Source organism: Giraffa tippelskirchi, chromosome 11 (genome assembly GCF_054371585.1).
Source record: "Giraffa tippelskirchi isolate mGirTip1 chromosome 11, T2T-mGirTip1v1.2.pri, whole genome shotgun sequence".
NCBI lineage: Eukaryota > Metazoa > Chordata > Mammalia > Artiodactyla > Giraffidae > Giraffa > Giraffa tippelskirchi.
This window is the reverse complement of record NC_137285.1, coordinates 16,083,105-16,110,287: the sequence shown is the minus strand read 5'-3', so window position 1 is coordinate 16,110,287 and position 27,183 is coordinate 16,083,105. Positions and strand designations below refer to the sequence as shown.

The 27,183-nt window shown below is 44.0% G+C and overlaps 1 protein-coding gene and 2 long non-coding RNA genes across 16 annotated transcripts in view; all 3 read right to left on the bottom strand.

The window, feature by feature from the left end:
• Positions 1-27,183, bottom strand: part of SRRM4 (serine/arginine repetitive matrix 4) — a 310,788-nt gene that overhangs the window by 136,665 nt on the left and 146,940 nt on the right. The window lies entirely within an intron of this gene.
• LOC145525879 (uncharacterized) lies at positions 355-6,721 on the bottom strand. The gene is made up of 2 exons (XR_014068478.1): positions 5,247-6,721; positions 355-655 (listed from the first exon to the last, which is right to left on the bottom strand). It is a non-coding gene; the product is annotated as an uncharacterized LOC145525879 (long non-coding RNA).
• LOC145525878 (uncharacterized) lies at positions 21,528-26,982 on the bottom strand. The gene is made up of 3 exons (XR_014068477.1): positions 24,015-26,982; positions 23,136-23,305; positions 21,528-21,775 (listed from the first exon to the last, which is right to left on the bottom strand). It is a non-coding gene; the product is annotated as an uncharacterized LOC145525878 (long non-coding RNA).

Below are 27,183 nucleotides of genomic sequence, written 5' to 3'. Positions count from 1 at the left end.
ATTCTTCACCTTCCCTTGTGACTCAGTTTGTAAAGAATTCACCTGCAGTGTGGGAGACCTGGCTTTGCTCCCTGGGTTGGGAAGATCCCCTGGAGAAGGGAACGGCTAGCCACTCCAGTATTCTGGCCTAGAGAATTCCATGGACTGTATTGTTCATGGGGTAGCTGGGCCTCTTTGAATTTGTTTCCTTCTCAGTCCTACGATGTCATCCAACAATGGTGGATAAATTACTTCTGATTAATGCCTATAATGGAATACTAGGCAGGCTTTTTACAATGATGAGATGGATGGGTATTTACTGACATAGAAAGATACTCAGACTATATTGCCAAATTAGAAAAAAAAAGTCTGAAATTTTAAAATGCCCAATATTTATTCCATGTTGATTAACACATATATACGAGAGGAAGAATGAGATGAGAAGATGAGAGAGGAACAGAAAGAAAAAGAAAGAATTAGTGAATCCAGAAGGATAAACTCCAAAATCTTCACAGTGGTTATTCTGTGCAGTGATCCTTTCTCTTTTGTGAATGTCAATATTTACAAAAATTAGTATGAATACAAGTGATAATATTAAAAGGTTGTTCTGTCATCAGTCTTGCCCAGTCCTGAGTACTGGAAGCACCAGAGTCTGGTTTTGCATACTGTGAAGTACCTGACACATAGGAGGGATGGTTTGTCTCCTGGGGTGTGGTAAGATGGGGAGGAGAGTGATAAGATGTGGGTCAGGGTCTTGTCCACAGATCAGTTAGAGACCCAGCAACATCAGTGGGTCAGGTCAAAGTCATAAGGAACCAGAGTCTGAGGGCTGCTGGGGAAGGAAGGGTTAATGTGCAAATCCGTAAAGCTGACCCTGGGGTGGCCCATTTAGGAGACCATCTGCCAGCAGACCTGCAGCTGCCAATCCAGGAGGCCTGCCTTCTCCCAGGCTCCTCCCAGCCTGCACAGCTCAGAGCGGCCCAGATGCCTCTGCCATGGCCTCTGGCTCCAGCCAGGGGCTCTGGCCCGGCAGAATCCTCATATCTCTCTCCCCAGCTCCAGCAGCAGCACTGGCATCTGAGGTGACAGAGATTACCAACCTTCCCAGGTAATGGTCTCCTGTGACCCACAGACAGTTAGATGATGGTTTTCCCGTTGTACAGTGAGAAAATGGGAGTCTCAGAGGCAAAAGGACTGTGGGCAAGGATACAAACCCTTGGGAGACAGTCCAGGTTGCTGGAGGAAGCACCAAGCCGCTGCCCCATCCTCTGATATTCTCCTGAGGGCACCGACTCCTCCGAGAACAGTTGAGGTGGGTAGATGAGGCACCAAGAGCTCGGAGCAATGGAGCTGGGATGGAGGTGGAGCAGAACAGGAAACAGAAGTCCAGGAAGCTGGGTTTGAATTCCCCGCTCTGCCTCTCCGCTCTGCCTCATCTGCTGGTCTATCTAGACATTCTCATAGGAACCTTCCAACTCTGTGACTGTGGGGAATCCAAGACCTCTGACCACTTCCAAGAAAAAGAATTAGATGAGAAACTTCCCCCCACCCCAACCCCATCGGTACCCACTCTGGAGTCAGATATTGGTCCTGATAGCCAAAAGAAGGGAGAGAAAAGAGTTAACTAGAGGGGCAGATGGAGAAGGGATAGAATCCTTGCTGGAACCTGCCCAAATGTCAGACTGAACAGCCCAGGACTGGCGGCCAAAGGAGGCAGAGAGAGACCCAAAAGCTCCCAGAACAGATGGGCCAGCCAGGGCGCGAGGGGAATTAAATGGCCGTCATAATCATAATATCTCAAATTCCTCTGGTGCATTCCCATTTTCAAAGCTCATTCAAATCCATTATCTTACTGGAATCTCACAACTCCTCTGGACAGTAGATGGCCAGGGGCTATGAGGCCCATCTGGCAAGATGAAGCAACTAAACTCAGAGAGGCTAAGAGGTTTGCCCAAGGTCACACAGCTCATTTGCTATCAGAACAGTCAAAAAGAGAACTGGGTCTCCTGAATCCTAGTTCATCCATCAGTGGACCTGTGATTTGATTCCTCCCCATTCCCCAACTTAGGGGCTTGGAATGGTGGTATGTATTAGCAATAAAATAGCAACAACAAAAACAGTAATAAAACCAACATGCATTAATCACTTTTGGCATGATAGGTACTGCTTTAAGCTCTTAATATATATTACCTCATTTAATTCTCACTTTGACCCTGGGTGAGGTAGATACTATTAATTCCAACTTACAGATGGAGGAGACAGGATCACATGAATGAAGTCACTTGCTCAAGGACAAAGTTATAAAACACTGGAGCTACGATTCAAATATAGAACACCCTGCCCCTTCACCACCATGCCAATGGTACCCAATCATCGCTGCACATTAGAATCACCTAAGGAATGTCTAATAAATCACGATGTTCAGATCAGATATCACCTTGAATGATATATGAGAGTATCTAGGTTTGGGACCCAGACATCAGTATTTCTTAAAGCTCCCCCAAGATCCAAAAGATCCCCAAAGATCCCCCAATGCACGATTCCATTGTGCAGTCCAGTTTGGGAATCAACACACCGCATTCTTCCCAGGGACTATTTCATTTTTCATCTCAGAAGAGCTCTATGACAGCTGAGTTTCTCTCAGTTTCACCATCTGTAAAGCCAAGACCCTTCAGGTTTGACAGACTAGAATCCATTCTCTCCAGGCTCAGGGCAGGAGAGTGTTAATGCCCCAGAACTTTGAGCTGAGAGCTCTGGAAGGCAATCTGCTTCTCCAGAGTCAGCTAGAGCTTGGGGACCCTACACCCAACTGAGCCTGTTGTATAAGTTTTATTATGTTTACTTCAAATCAGGCTTTTGTGCAACTGCAAACACTGGAATCTGCAGCCACAGGGAAGTGATGCTGCGTTCTTCATCGTCTCTGGGTGAACCAGTTGGGTGTCCTCCACAAAATACAGTGAAATCATAATGGAGTGGGTGCTGCCAAGGGAACAAAGGAAAACAGATCCTGGAAAAAGACGCTGTAGCTTGGTGGAAACTGGGACAGTTTTATTTCTTCCCCAGACCTGGAAATCATCTCCACCCCTGCTTTTGAAATTGTCCTCCAGTTCCTCCTCAGCAGGAGGCAAAGTGCCTTCTTTGCTCTCCTTTCTGAGCCTGGGGGAGCAAAGTGTAGAGGGAAGGTGGTCTCTTCTCTGGGTCCGAGTCCTGGCTGTTGAGTGACTTTGCAACGGGCTTGGACCAGCTGCTGGTCTACTCTGGCAAACTTCCCTGCCTGTAAATAAGGAGGCTGGACCCCCTCCTGACCCTGACCTACCTAGTTCTGTCATCATAACTGTCAGTTGCAGGATGGATAATAGAGAAACCCAGACGCATGTACAAATGCAAAGATAATCAGGCCTTCTCCTTTGAGAGCTCTCTGCTCCACCCTCCATTTCCTCACCAGTAGCAGGTGCCATGGGAAACTGCGGTACTTTCCTGACCCCCTTGGAACTCCAAGTCCTGGTCCACAAACGCTTTGGGTTCAAAGCAGGGACTTGCAGGATTGTGACATCTAGGATCAAATGTACTGATGAACAATGTCCCAGAGGAGGTGGGAGTGACCCCAAAGGGCTAAGCTGAGGATGGATCTTGGACCCATGGGACACAAGAACCATAGGATCCTACAGTCTCAGAATCATAGAGCCAGGGGCAAGTGTGTGGGGGATCCAGAGCTTATACAGTTGGCGTGGGGGCTTCTTTGAGAAAACGGCCTGAAACACTTCTATCATACTTTATTCTCTAGACTTTTCAGTTGTGTATCCCAATCGCCCCTTCATATGACAATTTTGTAATATTGTCATTTACAGAGACAACAGGAAGATAATTCTGCATTTTCTCTGTGTTGGTTGCTTAGAAGGACTTGAAGACCATGTGGTTGAGAGGTCCAAAGGTCCCAGTGAAATATGGAAGTGAAGGGGGTCTCTGGCACTTCAGGCCATTCTGGCAAGCCTAAAAGGGGTGTGGGAGGATAGGGGTGTTCCAGGGTCCCTGATATCTTTCCACCTCCCATGAAGAGGGCTTCCCTTTGGAGTTGTGCTAGGAGTAGTATTTACCCACATTGAGCTCTTCATGCATAGAAAATAGCTCATTTTTACTTGGCTATTTCCTGTCACAACTTCTACTAACTCTGCTACTTAACAATCCCACACCCTTAGGGGAAAGCAAGTAGGGGAAATAGGAGCTGAAAATATATACAAAATGGCCCTGATTTTTGATAGGCAGAGATTTACTCAGTTGCTGACTTCAATCTTTTTGCAGCATTTCCCTGAGTGAGTTAGGAATCAAAGATCCACAGCGCCCAGGGGACTGGGGCTCAGGACATGATAGAGGCTATGAGGGCACAGAGTTCAGAGGTTTGGGGCTTGGATTGGATGATGCTGTTGTTGAGGGGTAAAGGTAAACATGGAAATACAGCCCAAGTGGAAGCATTCAATCTACTGACTCCTGGTCCCTGGATCACAGGTTGTTTACCAAGCCTAGCAAATCCTTCCCACAATTCTCTTCCTCCCCGGGACCCAGAGATGATGGGTAGCAATGCAGTACAGCAATTCAAACTCTGATTCATTCTTTCCTGGCTGTGTGACCTTGAATGAGTGCTCTTACTTTCTGTGAGCTCTGGATTTCTCAACTGTAGAATGAGCTTCTACCCGCTAACAGAAGCAATATAATTCACATACTGTTTCTCAGCACAGTGCCTGGTGTTGGGATAAACAATAAACGCTGGACGTTAACGATTCCTGTCTGGCGTGGCCTTTCTCACCACCAGTGAGAATCCCCTCTCTTGCCTGTGATCCCGAGGAATGCCTGAGGTTGGCTCTCCTAGTATCATATGCTAGGCCTGTACCAGTTACAGCATCTAGGGTAATTGAGAAATAGACTTGCATCTGTTGAGACCCTAAAGAGAGACCACAGCAATAGAAGTAGGGCACTGTCACTATGTTGTTGTTTAGTCGTTCAGTCCTATCCAACTCTTTGCAACCCCATAGACTGTAGCCTGCCAGGCTTCTGTGTCCATGGGATTTCCCAGGCAAGAATACTAGAGTGGGTTGCCATTTCCTTTTCCAGGGGATCTTCCCGATCCAGAGATTGAACCTGCGTCTCCTGCACTGGCAGGCAGATTCATTACCACTGAGTCACTAGGGAAGCCCATCTGTCACTATATGGGAAAGGAAAAACTTCCTGGAAAGACCCAAATAAAAATACTACAGTTCTTTATACCCCCCTACTGACTAGGACAACAAAGGACAGAAACGGTATAGACCTAACAGAAACAGAAGATATTAAGAAGAGGTGGCAAGAATACATAGAAGAACTATACAAAAAAAGATAACCCAGATAACCACGATGGTGTGATCACTCAACTAGAGCCAGACATACTGGAGTGCAAAATCAAGTGGGCCTTAGGAAGTATCACTATGAACAAAGCGAATGGAGGTGATGGAATTCCAGCTGAGCTATTTCAAATGCTAAAAGATGATGCTGTTAAAGTGCTGCACTCACTATGCCAGCAAATTTGGGAAACTCAGCAGTGGCCATAGGACTGGAAAAGGTCATCTTTCATTCCAATCCCAAAGAAAGGCAATGCCAAAGAATGTCTAAATGACCTCACAATTGCACTCATCTCACACGCTAGCAAAGTAATGCTCAAAATTCTCCAAGCTATACTTCAACAGTATGTGAACTGTGAACTTCCAGATGTTCAAGCTGGATTTAGAAAAGGCAGAGGAACCAGAGATCAAATTGCCAACATCCGCTGGATCACAGAAAAGTAGGAGAATTCCAGAAAAACATTTACATCTGCTTTACTGACTACACTAAAGCCTTTGACTGTGTGGATCACAACAAACTATGGAAAATTCTTAAAAAGAGGGGAATACCAGACTACCTTAGCTGCCTCCTGAAAAATCTGTATGCAGGTAAAGAAGCAACAGTTAGAACCAGACATGGAACAATGCTGCTAAGTCACTGCAGTCGTGTCCGACTCTGTGAGACCCCATAGATGGCACAATGAACTGGTTCCAAATTTGGAAAGGAATATGTCAAGGCTGTACATTGTCACCCTGCTTATTTAACATATGTGCAGAGTACATCATGCGAAATGCCAGGCTGAATGAAGCACAAGCTGGAATCAAGATTGCCAGGAGAAATATCAATAACCTCAGATATGCAGATGACACCACCCTTATGGCAGAAAGTGAAGAGGAACTAAAGAGCCTCTTGATGAAAGTGAAAGACAAGTAAAACAGCTGGCTTAAAATTCAAGATTCAAAAAATGAAGATCATGGCATCCAGCCGCATCAAAAACTAAGATCATGGCAACCAGCCCCATCACTTCATGGCAACCAGCCCCATCACTTCATGGCAAATAGACAGGGAAACAATGGAAACAGTGACAGACTAATTTCTTGGGCTCCATAATCACCGAAGATGTCAGTGACTGCAGCCATGAAATTAAAAGACACTTGCTCTTTGGAAGAAAAGTCATAACCAACTTAGACAGCATATTAAAAGCAGAGACATTATGTTGCCAGCAAAGGTCTGTCTAGTCAAAGCTATGGTTTTTCCAGTAGTCATGTATGGATGTGACAGTTGGACCATAAAGAAAGCTGAGTGCCAAAGAATTGATGCTTTTGAACTGTGGTGTTGGAGAAGACTCTTGAGAGTCCCTTGGACTGCAAGGAGATCAAGCCAGTCAATCCTAAAGGAAATCAGTCCTGAAGGAAATCAGTCCTGAATATTCATTCAGAGAATGAAGATGATTCATTCAGAGATGCTGAAGATGAAGATCCAATAAGCTTTGGCCACCTGATGCAAAGAACTGACTTATTGGAAAAGACCCTGATGCTGGGAAAGATTGAAGGCAGGAGGAGAAGGGACGACAGAGGATGAGATGGTTGGATGGCATCACCGACTCAACGGACATGAATTTGAGCAAGCTCTGGGAGTTGGTGACGGAAAGGGAAGCCTGGCGTGTTGCAGTCCACGGGGTCACAAAGAATCAGACATGATTGAGCAACTGAACTGAATTGACTGACCAGATTTGCCCCATGAATGAGAAACACAACCTTCCAGCTAACTGAGTTTCCATCCCATCCCAACTGGCCAACCAGACTCCAATTTTCTGACAATCCTAATGTCCTTTCTCAGAATCTCCAAGAATTCTGGGAGAATAAATCCATATGAGGTCAAAACACTGCTCATTGAGAGCAGAGACTTTATCTAGTTCACTGTCACAACCCAAGCATCCAGCATCAAGTCTGGCACATAAAACACAGCTGCTGAATATGTTACTGAATGTGTGAGTGAATAAATGGAATACTAAACTTTTAAAGGGCTTTCCTGGTGGCTCAGCAGTTAAGAATCCACCTGCCAATGCAGGAGACTCAGGAGACATGGATTCAATCCCTGGGTCGAGAGGATCCCCTGGAGGAGGAAATGGCAACCCACTCTAGTACTCTTGCCTGGGACATCCCATGGACAGAGGAGCCTGGTAGGCTACAGTCCATGGGATTGCAGAGTCAGACATGACTGAGTGAATGAGTACAAGCATGAGCAAACTTTCAAAGGAAAAAACAAAGGAGATTACTTCCCAAAGATCAAAGAGAAGCTTTCTGACAGTTGAGTATTTTTCTTTGATTTCATTTTTGTAATATTTAATAAGCATTAATGGAAGGCCAGGAACTGAAAATCACTTTTCCTATCACCACAATTAATCCTCCCAACAACACTCTGAAAGTTACCCTTCACATAGGCAGTGTGGTCTAATGGTTAAGAATACAGGCTTTAGAATTAGATCCATGTTCAAACCCTGGCTTCAGCATCTCCTAGCTGTGTGGTCTTGAATCAATTACTTCTCTCCTTAGGGATTTCCTTCTCTGTAAAATGGGAGTAACAAAATATACTTGATGGAATTAATATGTTAAACATGTTAATGCATATGAAGAGTTCAGCACAGTGCCTGGAACACAGGAAATGCTCAGTAAATAGTGACTGTTGTTTTTCCTGCCTTCTTCCTCTTATATGGAGAAAGAGCTTATCAGAGAGGCTTCAGGCTGTGATTCCAGGAATGAAAGGTAGTTCCTGTGTAAGGGAGAGGACGGCATCAAATTCCCTTACCTTTCTACCCAGACCTGCTACAAAATTACCTGTCTAGTCCTCATAGCATGTAGGAGGGACCCTGTAACTAGCTTTCACCAATGTAGTATAAATAGAAGTAATGGATCACTTCAAGGCAGAAGCAAGTGTGACCTCTCCGCCTTGGTTCACTTTCCTTGTCTTCTAGCTGGATCATAGCCTGGAAGCCATGTTACAGAAGTAGGTCCCTGTGTGGCTTTATGAAGCAAAGTCCTTCTTCACCCCATACAGGAGTAAGATATGGACAAGAAAGGACTGGATCATGTTAAGCCATGGAGATTCCAAGTAGCTGCTATTTTTGCCTACCTTAACTTCACTATTTTTATTTAATGACCTTCTTGTATATATCCAAGATTATATCTATTCTGCTTATTCTTTGAGTCTAAATGGTATAAGTAGCCAGCAGATGCTTTCTCATGGTGAGAGATTATGTTCCTTGGGAAAAAGGAGCTCTGGGAATTGGTTCCAGTGGTCTGAGGGACTCCTAAGAAAGAAGATGAGATGTGAAAGGAAGTCCCCATCTCTCCAGCCACACTGCCTCCCAGGTTCTCCCACTGAGCAGATAACCCCATAACTATGCAGAATGCTAATCTTCCATTTAGGTTAGGTTCTTGCAGACTGCCTTCATCTCTAGCTGTTTCTGGAGAAAACTCAGAACAGACATAATTACAGCTGAAGGATAGGGACGTCTACAGCAAGATGACTTGTAATCACAAACTAGGCTCCAACGGTAAATACATTTTCTGCGTTCTTTTTCTTGCCTCTCTTTTCTAGGAGATGTCTCTCACACCTAGAAACAGTTTAACTCAATCCTGGCTAAAGCTCTGGTCTGGAATTACCCAAATGGAGACCAACATCATCATGGTCTTTAATACAGAACTGGTCACGGAAATCATGGGGTCCACTGGGGTTAAATATATTGGACATTTCATGGCTCCCGGGTCTGAGACCCTTTCTTTCTAGTGACTAGTTGTGCAGGAGGGAAACAAGGGTGCTAAGAATAAACGGTGATCCTCGTTAGTTACAGATGACTAACTGTAACTAATTACATCTTGTTACAGATGTCCACACTAACCAGTTGAACCTAAAGGAAATCAGCCCTGAATATTCATTGGAAGGACTGTTGATAAAGCTGAAGCTCCAGTACTTTAGTCACAAGATGCGAAGAGCTGACTCACTGGAAAAGACCTTGATGCTGGGAAAGATTGAAGGCAAAAGGGGAAGGGGGCAACAGAGAATGAGATGGTTAGATAGCATTACCGACTCAATGGACATGAATTTGAGCAAACTCCGAAAGACAGTGAACAGAGGAGCCTGGCGTGTTACAGTCCATAGAGATGCAAAGAGTTGGACACAACTTAGCAACTGAACAACAACAACAATCCTTAAAGAGAACCAACAAGGGAAGTATTTGCTCATTCCTATAAAATGGTATATGCAGAGGTGTGCAACTAGGTGCTCCTTTGATGTGTCTGAGGTGTTAGGCTCTCTTCTAATTTACCATCTCCAACGCTCACAGTAACTTTATTGGAAGAAAATTATTCCCCTCATTTTAGAGATGAGAAAATTGAGGCCTGGGGAAGTGAAACATACAAGTGAAACAGTACAAGTGCAGGAGCTACTTGGCTGTGCAGTTCAAAGTATCACACATCATACACACTGTACAAAGGAGAGTCAGAGCAGAGCAGAAAGTACCTTCCTAACTCAAAAGATGTGTCAAAAGATGTGAAGAAAAAGGATACCTGCTCCACCCACCTTATAGCATTAAAGCACTAGAGCATGGCTCAAAGGCACAAATATACATAAAATATTTGAAAAATGTAAAACACTATATAAAAGTAAATTATTAATTACTAAACTAGTTAACTGATTGACAAAGAGCCTATATAGCATGGAGGTTAAATACATGGGCTCTGGAATCAGATAGGATTGCATTTGATGACATTTTGATCTTCCTGAACCTCAGTTTTCTCTTCTGCAAAATAGAGATAAGAATATTCCTCGTCTCATAGGGCACTGTGAAGCTTTAATGAGTTAGTATATAGGAAATTCTTAGTATAATGTCTGTCTCACACTGTTATTAATTATTCCAAAGAACTCTATCAGTCTTGGTTTTTTTTCTTCTCTGAAATGGAAAAAAAAATAATTCTACCCATATCACAGAGCTTTCATAATTTGAAACTCTTAAGAATGTGCCAATTTTGCTGATAAATAACCCCAAACTTAACAGAGGCTGGACACAGCTGGGACAAGATGTGGTGGGAGAAGATTGGGCTTCCTGAGGCCATCCCTCCCTGCTGCCTCCCTGCTCTGCAAAGCACTCAGGTGCTCCAGGCAAGATGAAGCTGGCATCCATTGCCCTGGCTCTGAATTCCAGAGCCCCCAACAGCAGATCTGGCTCCTGCAGCCTCCTAACATCCTGCTGGCAGAACAAAAAGCCAGAAATAACTCCCTGGGTACAGGACATCCCCTTCTCCTCCTTCAGCTCCTTGACTTGCCTGAGGAGATCATGACATGTGTCCGCTTAACATGGCATCTTGAGGATCAGGAGTGGGCAGGCTGGCTCTTGAATCCTGTCTTCACCAAGATTGTTTTGTCTTCTGAATCCCACCCAGTAGCCAACTCCTCTAGCACTTGTTGATTCAACAAATATTTACTGTAGTCCTAGCTTGTGCCAAGCACTGAACTAGATACTTTCCCATGACAAGCACAGCGAAATCTCTTTACTCTCTAAACTACCCCTCCTGGGGTATATAATACAATGCCTATTCATAGTTCTAAGTAAATATGGACCAGTTTTGTCCTGGGTCCTGTGCTAGTGACTGATAAACAAGACAAAGCCCTCTGGCCAAACATATACATTCACACACTAATTAACCGGTTCCAGGATTGCTCTTCTATTGACATTTCTATTAATCAACCCAGTGATTTATGTATGTAACAGTAGTTATCAGATCTGGTTAGCCACTGTCTAGCTTCTTTAGCCTTGGACAAGTGACTTTCCCTTTGTGAGGTTCTGCTTTCTTATCTGTATAATAGGGGGAGGGGTGTTTTATGATGAACATTAATTGAAACAATGAATGGAAAAAGCATGGCACCAAAGTGTTCTGTGGTCAGTGTCAATAGTTGATCTGATCTTCCCAAAGCTGTAGCATTCCCTTCCTAGGAAAGATAAATATATAGCATGCATACTGCCACTTTCCTTTCTTGCACCAATGACAGACATCACTAATGGATCAAAGCACTCTTTTTTATTCATCTCAGATGTAGCCCCATATGCCCATCTCAACACAGTAATTCAGGTAAATACTACTAATTGACTGAAGCTCTTGACACTCTCTATGGAACTTTGCCATCCTGCCCTTACTCACTCAGTTGTATAGGTCCGTAGTTTGGCTGACTCTCTAATGAACAGCTCTTTACTCTCAACTTTATTCTTGGGTGTTGAGTATAACCTCCTTAGAGACTGAACTGCATGAGCATAGGCCCAGATGCCTGCCAGTGTTGCCCATTATATATATGTATTGACTGGTAGGCCTCTGATCAGCAAAACTGGCTCCCATTCTGCTGACTTGTTGCATGATCTTGGGCAAGTCAATTCTCATCTTTGGACAATTTTGATATTATTTTTCTCACAGGTAGTAGAACATAGTGGTTAAAATCTTGACTACTGGGCCCTTACAAGTTTGTGTTTGAATCTTGGATCAACTTCCTCCCTGTGTTACCTTGGAGAAATCACATGATCTTTCTGAACCTGGGCTTCCCCATCTGTTAACTGGAGGCGATTTAATAGCACCCATCTCAAAAGCTTAAGGGGGGCTTACAGAAAATACTGCATGAAAATTGGACACTATTTTGAGATACTGCTCTATGTGTTTTTCCCTCCCGGCATTTTCCTCTTTCCTTTTTAACCGTTTAAGCAAATCATGGGTTCTACCCTCCTTGCCTCAGGGAAGGCATGTGGCAGGGTTGAAAAAAGGAAGAATATGAGAGTGTTTTTAGCTTTTGCTTTTTAGAAAAGTCAAAGCCTTTAAGGAAGGAGATTTATGGACTTAGGAGAAAGTCCTGAAGAAACACAAAAGAAAAAAGATTTCTCCAGAGCAGAAAGAGATTGTCTCTGCTGGGGAGAGGAGAGATGAGGAGAGGAGAAAAGAGGGGAGGGGAGACCTGCAAGAGGGAGAGACCTGCAAGATCAAAAAGGTGCCACATAAGCAGAAATGATGGGTGTCTCCGTGGTATGTGCGTGAATTGACGGTCAAGCTGGGCAACCTTGAGCAAGCAAAAGAACCTGTCTGGACCTGTGTTCTCACAATATAAGGCTGTTTTTAATCACCCTACAAGTTTAGTGCAAGGAAATGGGCTTACTAAGGATCTATTGTGCTTAACCTTGTGCTTAACAGTATCTATTCTCCGCTGCCTTTCCTCAATACCAATGATTCAGCTTGTGGGCCTCTGAATTGCCATCTTCGGGTTTAGTTATAGGCAAGAAAACATGGTTAACTACCAATATCTCTTGTCTCCTTGTCTTGAAAGGTTATTCCTCTTCATGGCTGGTTCAATAATCCTCTTGCTGGGAAGAGCACTTCTGGCATGAAAGGCACTTCCCGCTGCCTGACTCTCCTTCTGAGTAATTGCCCAGTGTGAAAAAGGACCATCACTACCCCAAGGCAACCCTTCACCCAGCCCCATGAGGTCAGCCTCACTGCTGGGCAGTCCCTTCTCCCTGTGCTTGAGCTCAGTCTTTGGGTAAGCTTCCACTGTAGTGATCATCTAGAAATTTGAAAGCAGGAGAACAGCTAGGCCTCACTAGTAACATTCCCCATATCTTGCCTCTGGGGAAGAAAGTGTTGGGTAAGAGAGAAGACTGTGGCAACATGTATAGGGGTTATAATCCTAACTCTGACCCTTATAAGGTGGTAACTTTGGCAAAGTTGCTTAAAGCCTCTGAGCCTTACTTCCACCATCCAAAATGGGGACAGTGGTATCTACTGCATAGGACTGGGGTATGAATACAGTGAAGTGTTACTTACAAGTGGCCCAGCACAGAACTTAGTTTATTAATTGCTGTTGTTGTTTAGTCACTAAGTTTTGCAACCCCATGGACTGTAGCCTGCCAGGCTCCTCTGTCCATGGGATTTCCCAGCAAGAATACTGGAGTGGGTTGCCATTCCCTTCTCCAGGAGATCTGCATATCCGCCATTGGCAGGCAGATTCTTTATCACTGAGTCACCAGGGAAGCCCTAGTTTATCAACAGGAAACACCTAAAATTGCATGGCATTACTATTAACTTGTTAACCTTTGCCCAGCTGCTTTACCTGTTCAGACTTCAACTCTCTTTTTGACAAACTTAACTCCTGCCCTGCTAATTGCTAGTTATTTATAGACATGTCTCTTCTAATAGAATGTAAGCAACTTGAGAGTAATCTTTATCTATTACTATGCTTTACATATGGTAGAAACTCAGTCCTGGGTGAAGGTATGAATGGATAATCAGAAGGGATTTTAGATGTGAAATCCCTTTGCACAAGTTTTAAAAAAGGATTATAGCAATTGTGATTCTTTGTTTCTGATAAAAATGAATAAGTACAATCATTTAAATCTCAATAGCAAAAGACCTCAGAGAAAAACAAATCTAAGTTGTCTAAATTCCTTGGGGCCACAATGTTTCAGGTGTCTTAAAAGAGAACTAAGATTGGGAGAACAAGTTCAACCAGGATTTATGCCTGTAAGGTATTGAAACATAAATTATTTAAGATGCTATTCCTTATCATCTGTTAAATGAAATTAATAAAACTTACTTTATCATAAATACAGGGAAATGGTGAAGAAGGCACAAAGTAGGTGCTCAATAAATATTGGTTGGTTGGTTGATTGAATGAATGGATGGGTTGGAGAAGAAAATAGTTAGAGAAAGGATGAAGGAACAAATAGCTGGAGAATACATAAATGGGTGGATGAAATTATGAATAAACTAATGGCTCCTCGATCAATGGATGAGTGCAGGGTAGATGGGTAGATGGATGGATGGATGGATGACTAGGTAGTGGATGGATAAATAAATGGATAGAGGAATAGATGATGAGTTAATGGATGGATAGGTGGGTGTGTCAGTCAAGTTCACAACAAGCATAAAGTATGCTTCCATTTGCCAAGAAAACGCTGCTGTGACACATGTCAAGGGAGACGTGTTACACAGTTGGATGAGTTCTGGCTCTGTAGTTAATAAGCTTCAGTTTGAATTCTATCCCATGATTGCATAAGGGAAGAATGACCATGATTGCATAATGGAAGCACCTAAACAGGTCAGCTTGGGGTAGTTATTACAATTAGAAGCCCCAAATTTCTCATTCAAGAAAAACTTATTCTCCTTGTTTATGTCCCTCTCTTCCCTAGGGAAACTTGCTTCCAGGAAATCTGCTTCATTAATGTAGCATCAAACTCCTTCATTGAGTTTGCTCACCCCAAAATAAAATTGGGCAGTACAAGTGGACATACATCTTGAGCTATGTTCTCTCTCATGCATCACTGTGGCACTAGGATGGAACAATGTAAACAGCTTGTCAAGAACTTCCTTGTATCCATATGGTGCCCCTAATTTTTTTGACCTTTCCTTCCTATACCAGGAGATTGGCAGATTGGTATTGCCAACCAGAGCTAGTAAGAGTTGCCAGCACAGGATTCAAACGGCACTTCTGACATCATTTAGCTATGTGAGCTTAGACAAGTTACTTACCTTCTGTTCCTTAACTTTCCCATCTACAAAACGGAAATTGTCATAATATCCAACTGCCTTATAGTTCAGTGGATTAAGTGATATACTGCAGATAAAGCATTTTGCATATAGTAAGTACTCAGAAACTATGGTTAGGAGTTAAAACTTTGACAGATGAAGAGTTGAAACACTGACATTCATGAGCTCAGTGAGGCAGAGGAGTGAATCCTGGGAGTGAAGGGACCTCAGTTCTGATTCACTGTTTGATTTTGGGCAAGCAAGTACCTTTTCCTTTCTGAGTCTTACTTTCTCCATCTGTATAATAGGAACCCGTGAGCTCTGAGATTTAGGAGAATAATCACATTGTCTTTTGGTACTTTTCCTCTACCAAAATGATTCTCTGTTGAAAATAAGCCTTAATGTCCTATGGAAACCATTCCAAATAGTCAAACCAGGAACCAACAATTATTCAAGTTAGAGATTTTCATCACCATGATACAGATGAGAGCACTGAGACTCAGAGTAGTGACGTGACTTGCTCAAAATCACACAGCCAATAGATGGTGGGATAGAATTCAAACTGAAGCTTATTAACTACAGAGCCAGAACTCATCCAACTGTGTAACACCTCTCCCTTGACATGTGTCACAGCAGCGTTTTCTTGGCAAATGGAATGGGGGTTGATGCCTTCCTTAGGGTTGGATGAGCAGGATGGGTGGAGAAGCATGCTGAGCAGGACAACTTTCCAAAGAGACGGAAGGAAACAGGGACTTGTGGACCAGAGTGGGGATAGCAAACATCAGATGGCTTTGATGGCATCTCACCCAAGCCACAAATTGGAAAACATCAAAACATCTAGGAGTACTTAGACCACAGTCTGCAGTTCCTGCATTCAAACCACCAGTGGGGTTAGTCTGAGTTGATTTACTAAAGGGCCATAGACACTGTAGGTCCAGCCAGTGTTTTGGGATGTGGATGGGTACAGGCAGCGGATGGCGATCATATTCATTCTTTTCCTATTTGGCGATCATATTCATTCTTTTCCTATTCCCTAGAACCCACTGATGCTCTGTGATGAACCCATTGTTTATGGCACTAATTGCTTGTGAGGCTTTAGGCAAGTTACTTAACTCCTCTGGGTTGGATTCCTTACATAAAATGAAGTTAGAGAGTGTGGGATGAAAAGACTCCTAAGTGTCTTTTATAGTGGTGACACTATAGTCTCTCATAGTGGTGACATGTCTTTTCTTGGGGGGAGGGATCATACATAACCTTTCCTGTGGAAGAAGGAAGGTTTCTAGGCTTATGCTTCGTTCACTGAAGTTTGGAGGCTGGTTTCCCTCTACTGGGCCCCTGCAATGATGAGGTAAGTTTCCTCCTAAGGCTCCTGAGCTCTGAGCCCCCCTGTGCACTTTTGGGGTCCTACTCCAAACTCTCCCTCCCTCCTTGGCCATTAAAAGGGATGTCACTCTAAGGGAATGTCTCCACTCAGCAAAAGGCATACACTGGGGCAGCTGAAAAGGGCTTGAGGCTGGTACACTCAGTATAGAGAAAGAAGGGGGCTTTAAGGGGGTGACACTGGCAATGCAGCCTGGTCAATGACCAGAGGTGGTCATGCCTGTCCTCCTCTTGCCTAGTGGATCCATGCTCAGGGCAAAAGTTTCTTGGATTACACTTTTTGTCTGCAGTGGGATGGGGACACTGAACCTGGAATCAAGAGACCTGGCATTTATTCTGGGTCTTTACAAGGCCTTGAGCCTCAGTTTCTTCTACTGCACAATGGACATAAAACAGTCTCTTAACTGTTGTGAGACTCAAATAAGACCAACAGTAATAGTTAAACCACCACTACCACTACCACCACAATAATAATGTGTCATTATTTCATGATGTTACTTTAAGGTAAGTCATTTCCTGTCTCTGAGCCTCAATTGTCCCATTTGTAAAACGGGAATAAATTAATTTTTCTGCCTTCTTCTCCAAGGAACTCTGAGCGGTGTGGCATCTTAGAACTAGGTGTCGGGTGACCCATGTGTCAGCTGTACCTCTCGTATTAACATTCTGATGCTCCACAAAGTGCCCTGCACACTCTCTGTGCCCCTGTCTCCCCATTTATAAAATAAAGAGGCTGCATTCAAGTTCCTCAAATGTCCCCTATGGCCCTCCCAGCTTGACTGCAGACTAAACGCCACAGTGAACTGACACTGACTTACCAGGAGTTGATCACTAGGATATGCTTCTGTCGTGATGGCTTCCTGTAGCAACAACTGTCCACATGTAAAGAGCTGCCCTGAGCCTACCTACCCTCTATGGGAGTGGGCTGGGCCCCAGAATCACCTGCCATCTGGCCTTCAAAGGGAGGCTGGCCAAAGAAAAGCCTTCTTACTAGCTGAAAGCTCTGAAATATGATCCCGGGAACAGCCAGAGTTGTTCACCTGCTCTGTGAGACACAGGCTGAGTACAGATGGACAACTCTTCAGGATCCCCAGACCAGGCTTCGGGCAGCATATGCCACAAGAGGACTTCATGGGGCAGGATGCCACTTCTCACAGTGAGAGGCAGGGGAAAGAGAGAGTGATGTCTGATGGCCTGATCACAGCAGGGAAGCTAACACACAAACCGTGACATAATGCTGTCAAGCAGCACTTCACTGAACCAACCCAGAGCTCACCCGGGCTGATTCAGACTATGTAAAGGCTTCGGGTAAATCTTTCCCCTTTTGTGGGTCTCAGTTTCCCCATCTGCAAAATGAAGAACTGAATTACATGAGCGGGTCCCAGAGATCTTTTGATCTTTTATCTCTCTCAGTAAGAAATTTTTGAGAATGAAACCCTCATATAAGTATATTTATTTATAAATTATACCTGTACAGTTGTTCCAATAATTATAAATACTATAAAACATATCCCTTCATCCTCCACATGTAAAATGAGGAGACTGGATGATCTCTAAAATCCCTTTAGCTCTAAAATTCTGATGATGTACAAGTGTAGGTCTCTGAGTTTCCTTACCTGTACCATGCTCTTATATTTGCATACCCTTCACTACTCACTCAACAAACATTTAAAGATCCCCCAACCATGGGCCACTGTTCTAGATGCTGAGATAGAGCAATGAATGAGACAGACATGGCCTCTACCCTCAGTAATTCAAAGGGTTCTTCTAAGAATCAAAGGAAACACTGTTGTTTTTGAATATTGGAAATTCTATACGGTTCACACTATTAGATGTGAAAATGGTTTGCTGGGGAGAAAGTTACAATTCATGCAATTAATTAACATTTGTTTGAGCCCCTGCTATGTATCAAGTGAAAGAGATAAACCAATGAACAAGTTGACACAGTCCCCATCCTCTTCAGTCTGTTAGAAGAAAGTTGCTCTGCTCTCAATTCATCCCACCCTGTCCTTTCCCTGCTGTGTCCACAAGTCTGTTGTCTATGTCTGTGTCTCCGCTGCTGTCCTGCAAATAGGTTCATCAGTAACATCTTTATAGATTCCATATATATGCGTTAATATATGATATTTGTTTTCTCTTTCTGACTTACTTCACTTTGTATAATAGTCTCTAGGTATATCCACCTCATTAGAACTGACTCAAATGCATTCCTTTTTATGACTGAGTAATATACCATTATATATATCTATATATATCTCACAGCTTATTTATTCATTCATCTGTCGATGGACATCTAGGTTGTTTCCGTGTCCTAGCTATTGTTAATAATGCAGAAGGAGAATTTTAGAAATGATCTTGGGGGAGGTGGGCAGGAGTGGTACCATGGCTGGGAGTTACCAAGGGCCTAAAGTTCTACCAAGCAAGGGACAGTAATGGAGGGCTTTAGATGAGGATAGGGAGTTTGACTTACTTTTCATAGAGGTTCCTCTAGCTCAATATGAAGATGGATAAAGAGGGTAAGGATAGAGGAAGACAGAGTTACTGACAGTGGTGTGAGATGGGAGAACAACAATGGCAATTACCTAAGCTGATTGGACATAAAATAAGATGATTAAAACAAAACAAAAACACCCATGACCTTATCTGAACTACAGTGACAGGATGTGCTGCAGGCAGAGAAGAACATAGCTGCCATCGGGCAGACCTGAGTTAAGATCCTGGTTTCATACTTGTAAACTATGACCTTGGACAAGACACACTTCACCTCTCTGGTCTCAGTTTTCCTCTTCTGCAAAGTGTGTGTGTGTGTGTGTGTGTGTGTGTGTGTGTGTGCAAAGTGTGTGTGTGTGTGTGTGTGTGTGTGTGCTCAGTCATGTCCAACTCTTTGCAACCCCATGGACTGTAGCTCACCAGGCTCTTCTGTCCATGGAATTTTCCAGGCAAGAATACTGGAGTGGGTTACAGCTTCCTACTAGGGGATCTTCCTGAACCAGGTATCGAATCGAAGTCTCTCATGCCTCCTGCATTGGCAGGCAGACTCTTTACCACTTAGCCACCTAGGACACTTAAGTATAAATGTATCAGTTAAGGGCTCTGGGCTTTTATCCCAATTATGACACTTACCATCCACATACCCATGAGCAAGTCACTTCTACTCTCTGAGCCTCAGTTTCCTCATCTGTAGAAATGGGTTTTAAAAATACCTCTCTCTTTAAGTTACTGTGAGGATGGAATCAGATGACAGATGAAACGTGCTTAGCACAGGGCTAGGCACATAATAACATAAGGAGCTTGGCACACACATTCCCACCATGAGAGAATGCACATACATATCATGAATACCCATATGTCAGGCCCAGATGGCACCTCTCTTCCTGTAGGAGTGGTAAATTGTAAAATTCCAGCTCACTTGCCTAAGCTTAACTTTTAATGAAGCTAGAGTACAGTGATCCGTTGGTGTTTCTGCTCAGCGAACCTGTCAACAAGATGTAAGCCCAGGTAATCTGTCAACTAGGGGATTCTCCTGATGAGAGACATTTGAGTCCAGAGGATCTTAATATTTGTTTTGAACAGACACGTGTAGATGTGAATTACTTAATGACTGTTTTAGGGTTCGGCATTGTTCCTGTATTTGGTTTGGCTTTGTCTCTATGACATCTTAATTCTGTGTTTTATTTCACGGAGCTCTACATACAGGCTGGTGGCATATGGGAGCTCCCTCAGCAAAATCTCCAATGGAGATGGAGGAAGGGAAAGAGATCGAGAGAGAGAGCACGCACGCATAGGCTGTAGCTTCAAGGGTGTGCAGTGAAGGAAGACTGGGGGGCTGCAAGGTGAGAGTAATAGTCTAGATTTGCATGCATGGATATGAGAGATACACCAAACCCTCACCATCATGGGAACAAGATTTGCCACTGCTGTTTGGAAGTCTAAACAGTGTCTTTTTCAATTTCCTGATCTGATTGATCACAATCAGAGAGATTGTAAATTTCATGCTTGTCTATAATGCATGGAGGGGCCCAGCTAAGCTGACTCTGCTGTTCAAAGCCATCCCTGGCTGCATTAGAGTCGGGAGAGAGAAGCTGAGAGAAGCAGATCAGACCCGGGTCCCTGACTGCCCCTGGGACCCCCCTCCATCCTCCTAGCCTAGGCGCTGAGGACCTGATAAGTCCTTAAATGTCTTACAAGGCTTGATCTGTTTCCTGCCTATGTCTAGGGAGTCATCTCCTGTCAGTCTGCTCCACACTTACTCTGCTCTGCCCACATCAACTTTCTTGTTATTCCTCAAATATATCAAACTGCTCCACCTCAGGGTCTTTGTATCTTCTGTTCCCACAAGCACTTTCCCCCGATAATCCTCATGGCTGACTCCTTCCCTTCTCCAGGTCCCTGGCCCACTCCCATCCAATAATGCCATATCCTCCCTCACCCTTTAGCCCTTTGCTCTGCTTTATTCTTCTTTCAAGCACTTACTACCACTTGACCTTATATTATTTCTTTCTTTCTTTATTACTTTTCTCCCCCACGAGAGCAGGGGGCTTCATGCTGTTCACTGCTGTACTGACAAGGAGCTCAAGAAATCGGCTGCATGAATGAATGAAAGTATCGCTTTGGTTTTTAGTCACATGCAGCTTCTTCCACTTTGTGCATTCATTCCCCATTGGTTTATTTTCTCTTTGACATGTACGGACTCACTCTTATCTCCCCACCATGGGTGGCTGCTTGAGGAATGCAGACTGGATTTCATTTTAGCCAGAACTGGACCATGAAGGACAAGAAACCTAATGGTCCAAGCCCGAGACTGTATCCTTGAGCCACTGACAGGGGAGTTGGGAGATTTTAAGGGCAGTTCCTTCCTACAGGGCCCCTTCATTAACACTGACTAAGATCCCCACAAAAAATGCCCCCCGACTCCTCCCACCTGATAGTTTAGCCCCATAAAAAGGTTCTGGGAAAAGAAAAGCTCTTTCTTGATACTCTACAAGGGATAAAGGCCTTATTCATTCTGATCATTCCTTGCATTTGTAGGTAATACTGATGAAATAAAAGAATCATTCCCATTTCACAGCTAAGATAACTAACGATTACTGTATGATGATAAGCAATGGATTCCAAGCTTCACTGAGGATCTTTCTCTGACTTTCCACATCCCCCTTTCTTTATTCCTATCTACATTATAGTGCTAAGACTGCCTCACTCACACACACTTATGCTTATGTCTCCCAATTCTGCTAAATTCCAAGGCCCTCAAATGAAAAGACTGCATTTCATTCATCTTTTCCTCCCCGATGGGGAGGAAAATAATAATAACAATCATTTATTATTAATAGTAAGAGCTAACATTGATGGAGCCCTCACTGCGTGCCAAACAGCAGCTTTCCATAAATTAGTTCATTCAGTCCTCCCAGCAGCTCTTGGAGGTGTCTGCTATTATTAGCCCCATTGTATGGATGAGGAAACTGAGATTGAGAAGGTCCGGGTGCTTGCCAAAAGCCACTGGAGCCAGTAAGTGTCTGCAAACCGTAAAAGGAAACAATTCTTTTAATTAGTTTGCCTTGGGGGCCTGTTGGATTTTTAAAACAGCTCTGTACAAATCTCCACTGGCTCTTTTAGGCTACTGTAGTGAGAAAGATCTCACCACAACCCCGTGAAATGAGTGTTTTATCGATGGGGATTTTATCGATGGGGAAACTGACGCATGGAGAGGTAGAGTGACTAACAGATTCCAAAGCTAGGAAGTAGCCTTGCAGGATGTCAGACCGGGTCCATCTGACTTCAGAGCCCAGGCTCTTCATTGCCCTACCTCTTCCACCCCAGAAATATTCTCACACCTCAGAGAAAGTCTTAGTAATAAGTAAGCATTGAACTCAGGTTTTGTTAAGCCCCTGCGAACTCTTCCACCTCACAGGAAGGTAAATTCAGCCACTCTGAAAGAAAGGATAATTTCAAAAATGTGTGGTGCCCCTGCAGGATGACTAAGGTGCCCATGGAGCAGAAGGCACCTAACCCAGACTTTCACCCTCATCTATAGGATGGAAGAGATGTCCCCCCTCTACGGTGGCATGGAGTTAACAGGGACTCATACAGGTTTGGAAAGCACTTCCAGGTGGGATTAAGTTCATGGACCCGCCTACATGGCCACTCACCCAACCACACAGATCTCTATATTTAGAGAGCTTCATTCTGACACTGTGCTGTGCTGTGCTGTGCTTAGTCGCTCAGTCATGTCTGACTGTTTGCAACCCCATGGACTGTAGACTGCCAGGCTCCTCTGTCCATGGGGATTCTCCAGGCAAGAATACTGGAGGGGGTTGCCAGAATCAAATCTATTTGCAGTGTGTGTGTGTGTGTGGGGTGTGTGTGTGTGTGTGTGTGTGTGGTGTGTGTGTGTGGGGTGTGTGTGTGTGTGTGTGTGTGTGTGGTGTGTGTGTGTGTGTGTGTGTGTATGTGTGTGTGTGTGTCTCCCAGTCTTCCAGGTTGCACTGATCAGCGTCCTCAACCTGTGAGGATGGGGTTGGGGCTGGGAGAGGGCTAATCTGATGCTAGGTTTGGGCCAAGTGTACTCATTCAATTAATGCATGTAAGTTTCATTGAACATTTACCACAGCCCGGGTCTCTAAGACAGCACGGTTGCCAAGTGAATATGGCAGTGTCAGGAATGATCCCCTCACTGACCCTGTACACCATTCACCAACTTTCACCTTTCAGAAGGAGAAAGGTTTGACCCAAACAGTAACACTCCCTTTGCAGAGAAAACGTTCATTCATCACCGGACAAACATTTTCCCTGACCTTTGTCTATTGGCTCTTAACCACAGGAAATTGCCTCCCATCAGCCCCTTACTCTGCTCCCAAAGACAGAGTCAGCACAAACCTGCTAACTGATCTCCTGGCATGAAGGGGAGTCTTGAATTAAATGATTCAAAGGCATTTTCCCTGCCTAACAATTTGGCCATCTTTCCCTTTATGCAGTAAAATCTCTGATAGTTTGGAATTTATGATCCTTTAGACAGGAACTGGGCTGAAGTCTGCTTCTGGACTATTCTGCATGGAAAGGATTTTTGAAGAAAATTAATAGCTTGCCAAAAAAATAGTAAAGGGAATGCTTACTTTAAGGCGGGGGTCACCTCTGTAGCCCTTTACAAACACTCCTGTATCTACGAACAATTGATATGCTAATTACAGACAACAGTTACATATTTATTGTCTTCAACTACTCTTCATTGATATGATTATTATTACAGTTTGAGTTGGCCTGCAACACTAGATTTCCCACTTTCAGCCTAAACTTCTTGGTACAAACTTTTCTGGGCTAAGCAATTTAAAAAGAGAATTAATTAGTGCCAGGAAAATGACTATACTTCTTTGGTAGGGTCAAAAGAGGCAGTCTCATACACCCCAAGCACCTTGTTGATTCATGCTGGTTCTCTTCCAGCTGGTAGGTGGTGAGGTTTGCCTGGGATAGCCCCTGTTACAGCTTCCATTCTGGAATAACCATTCACAGGTGACCCTTTTTACCTTTGATATGAACTACAAATTATATAGTCACTCTAGATTTGATGGACTAGGGGATTAAAACTATGTTTTTCAAGGAGTTAGAAGCTTGGCTAGACTGCCAGTGCTTGGTCATCCCTATACAATCTGAAAGGATAATCCATAAGGATATTGTACCAATCAATTCTGAATTCATACAGTTCTTCACCAACCCTCCAATTGCCCTCAGCTGAAAGCGTTGGATCAGAAAGCAGCTAACCTTCCCCCGAGTGCGAAGTCGCTTCAGTCGTGTCCGACTCTTTGCAACACTATGGACTGAGGTCACCAGACTTCTCTGTCCATGGGATTCTCCAGGCAAGAGCACTGGAGTGGGTTGACCCAGGGATCACACCCACAGCTCTTACATCTACTGCATTGGCAGGCTGATTCTTTACCACTAGCGCCACCTGGGAAGCCCAACCTTCCCCCAGGGAAGGAAACAGGGGAACTTAGGGAGGAAAATATTGGACTGCTCTCATCCTACCCACTCCATCTCAATGCAGTTGACTGTTAGGAGTTGAAAACTCACAGTTTTATGGTCAGCATTATTAGGGGGAGAAATGGGTAGACAGGAAAAACACAATCAATGTGTATTAAACAATCACTATGTCCCTCACGCTGTGGGAAGTGCTTCACCTGACTCAATTCTCCTAACTCACTGCCTGAGATGGCTACTATCGTTATTTCTATTTTCAAGCTGACAAAATAGGCTCAACTAGGTAGAGCCACTTGCCTAAGGCACTTGGCTAAATGGCAGAACCAAGGAATCCAGGTTCCTGTGAAGCTCGGTTCTGAGCTCTTAACCACTGTGATATACTGTCTCCCACTCTGTTATGCTGTTGACATTTGAGTCAGACATCTGCTTGAAACTTGATACATTATAAAGATATTGCCTCATCAAGTATGCCTCACAGAAGGGGAGAGGGAGGGGGACCAGGGGATGCTTTGCTTGGAGAAAGGTTGTATGATATATGCATATTGCTATGAAATCAATGAATTGAATGTAAGCTTCTACCCTGGTACTAAATTATCTTCAGAAATAGACTTAAAATATCCTGGGGAAGTTCATTCAGGGGGTAGCCCTCATCCATAAACAAATATTAAGTGTGTAACAAACAGGACTGGCTGGTGGTTCATCCTCCCCCTTCCCTAGCTCTTTTGGCAGATCTGCTGACTGTGAGCTGGGCCTCATTCATGAAAGGAGACAACATTTCTGATGAGATAAAGTCCCCAGACTGCCTGTGGAGGAAGCTGCTGGGGCCCAGATAATGCTATGCCTGTGCCTCTGTCCCTTTCCTTCCTAAGAACTCTGCTTTAGAAACATGGTACTTTTACCGTTAAGTAAATACAGAACATTATAAAGGAGATAGAAACTGACCATCACTGGATATGGATGGTGTGGGTGGAAATGGGGATGCTTCGGGTTTTGTGGCCAGCCTGTTAAGAGACAACTCCAACCCAGCCCTTCTTGAAGACTTGAATACAAATGTTCCCTGCTTACTCTCTACCCCAAACCAGGAGTAACAGCTACAAAACTGGAATCTATTCTACAGAAAGGCCACGCCTGTTACAGAAGTAATACGATGATCCTTTCAGCATGATATAATTCAGGGGCTAAATGCTCAGACTTTCACCTCGGGAGTGGGTTTTCCGGGGGTAGGAGACTAGGGACATTAAAAGACACCAGGAGTGAAATGATACCTGGGTGGGGAGGGTTGGCTATTGTAAGAGTTTCATATGAATTAATTAGGATTTGCACAAAGCCTTAGAAAGCATGACAGTTGGGAAACCTTGTGAGCAATTCATATGATTGAGAGTATGACTAGGAAAAAAGGCATGATAGTAACAGACTGACAGACAAAAGGTGAAGGTACCAAGCAAGGTGGACGTAAGGTATGCTTATCTGAATTAAAATACCACCAGGAATCTGCTGTCCTCTTCCCACACCCCTGAAATATGTGGAAGACTCTGGGACCAACTGCCACACTTCTAGTTTCCAATGAAATTTCCTTTAGTCCCTTCTACAAGGGCATATTCTGCGGCCAACGCAGCACTGATTCGCCAACAGTAGGTGCACTCCGAAGGTGGAATGGATGGCAGAAACCCAGGAAGATAAAACCACTGATCTCAAAGCTCTCTACAAAGGACCTCCTTCTAAGCAGAGTAACATCAGCTTTTGGTGGTACTTGGTGTTATTGTTTCCCCTCTCTAGCCTGTGTCAGAGGATATCCCCTCATCCCAGACCCAAATACTCACTGCTGCTGCTGCCACTTACAGCCTGCTACATCCTGCTGGCCTGTCATGTTTCTAGTCCACCTTTCCCCAACATGGGACACCCATTTTTCTAAAGACCTGTATGAGCCAGGTCCCTACCAGACTATGAAAAGTTCTTCAGTCTGAGTTTGATTCTTAAGATATGACTCCCTGTCGGTCCTCCACCATACACTCACTGGAAAGTTCAGATGCAACTGTGCCAGACCAGACATTCTGTCTGAAGCCCTTTCCCAGACATGTTTTCAATCTACTCCCTAATGAAGCCTGTCAGGATTAATAAATCCTCTAAGTGGTCTTCCCTGGACCACTTCTTTCTTTTTCTCCCACCCAACCACTCATCCAACACCAGCAAAAGATGAGTTTTCATACAGCCTTGATTTTTCCTGACAGAGGGCACAGCCTTCTTCCTTTCATTCCCAAACTCCTCTAAACTGAGTGATTTATGAAAAGAATTGGGTTTTCTCTGTCTTGGAATGCTTCCATTGCACCCAACCTTCTCTCTGTTTCACCCACATCTTCTTCACCCTTTCTCTGCTCTTCTTTCATTTCTTCCCTCATCCTCTCTCCATCACACTACTCTATCACCACATAAGGACTGGTTCTTTTGCTTGAGTTCAAAGCAATCAGATTCTTTCTGAAAAAACAGATTAAACTCTTCTGGGATCATCTTCATAATCTTGGAAGCTCCTCCCTGACGCTTGAGCCCAGAGTCCTGGTTTTGGATGCCGGAGACTAGATAATTCAGCAGCAGCAATAGCCAGAAAGGCAAAGAGGGGGGTGCTGTTTAGGGTGTATTTGAGGGAACAGCATATGGGCTTTTGTCAAAACATTCAGAGCTCCCTAGTTTCTGAGCTGAGTATAGAAATGTGCCGCTGTCTCTGAACAAGACTTGAGCTCGTTCAATCTTCTTCTTTTCTTGTACAACACCCCCGACTGCCTCAATTCCACCATTTGTTCACCCCGTCCTTGGAGCTCTGTGATACCAAGAAAAGTTTCTCAGTCAAGTCATCTCCCACTACCACCACCCACCCCAAAACAGCAAAACCTCTCAAACAGCAGCTGCCAGGTCAGCTGGTTGAGCGTTGCTCCCCCTAAAGACTCTCTGTCCCTTCTCA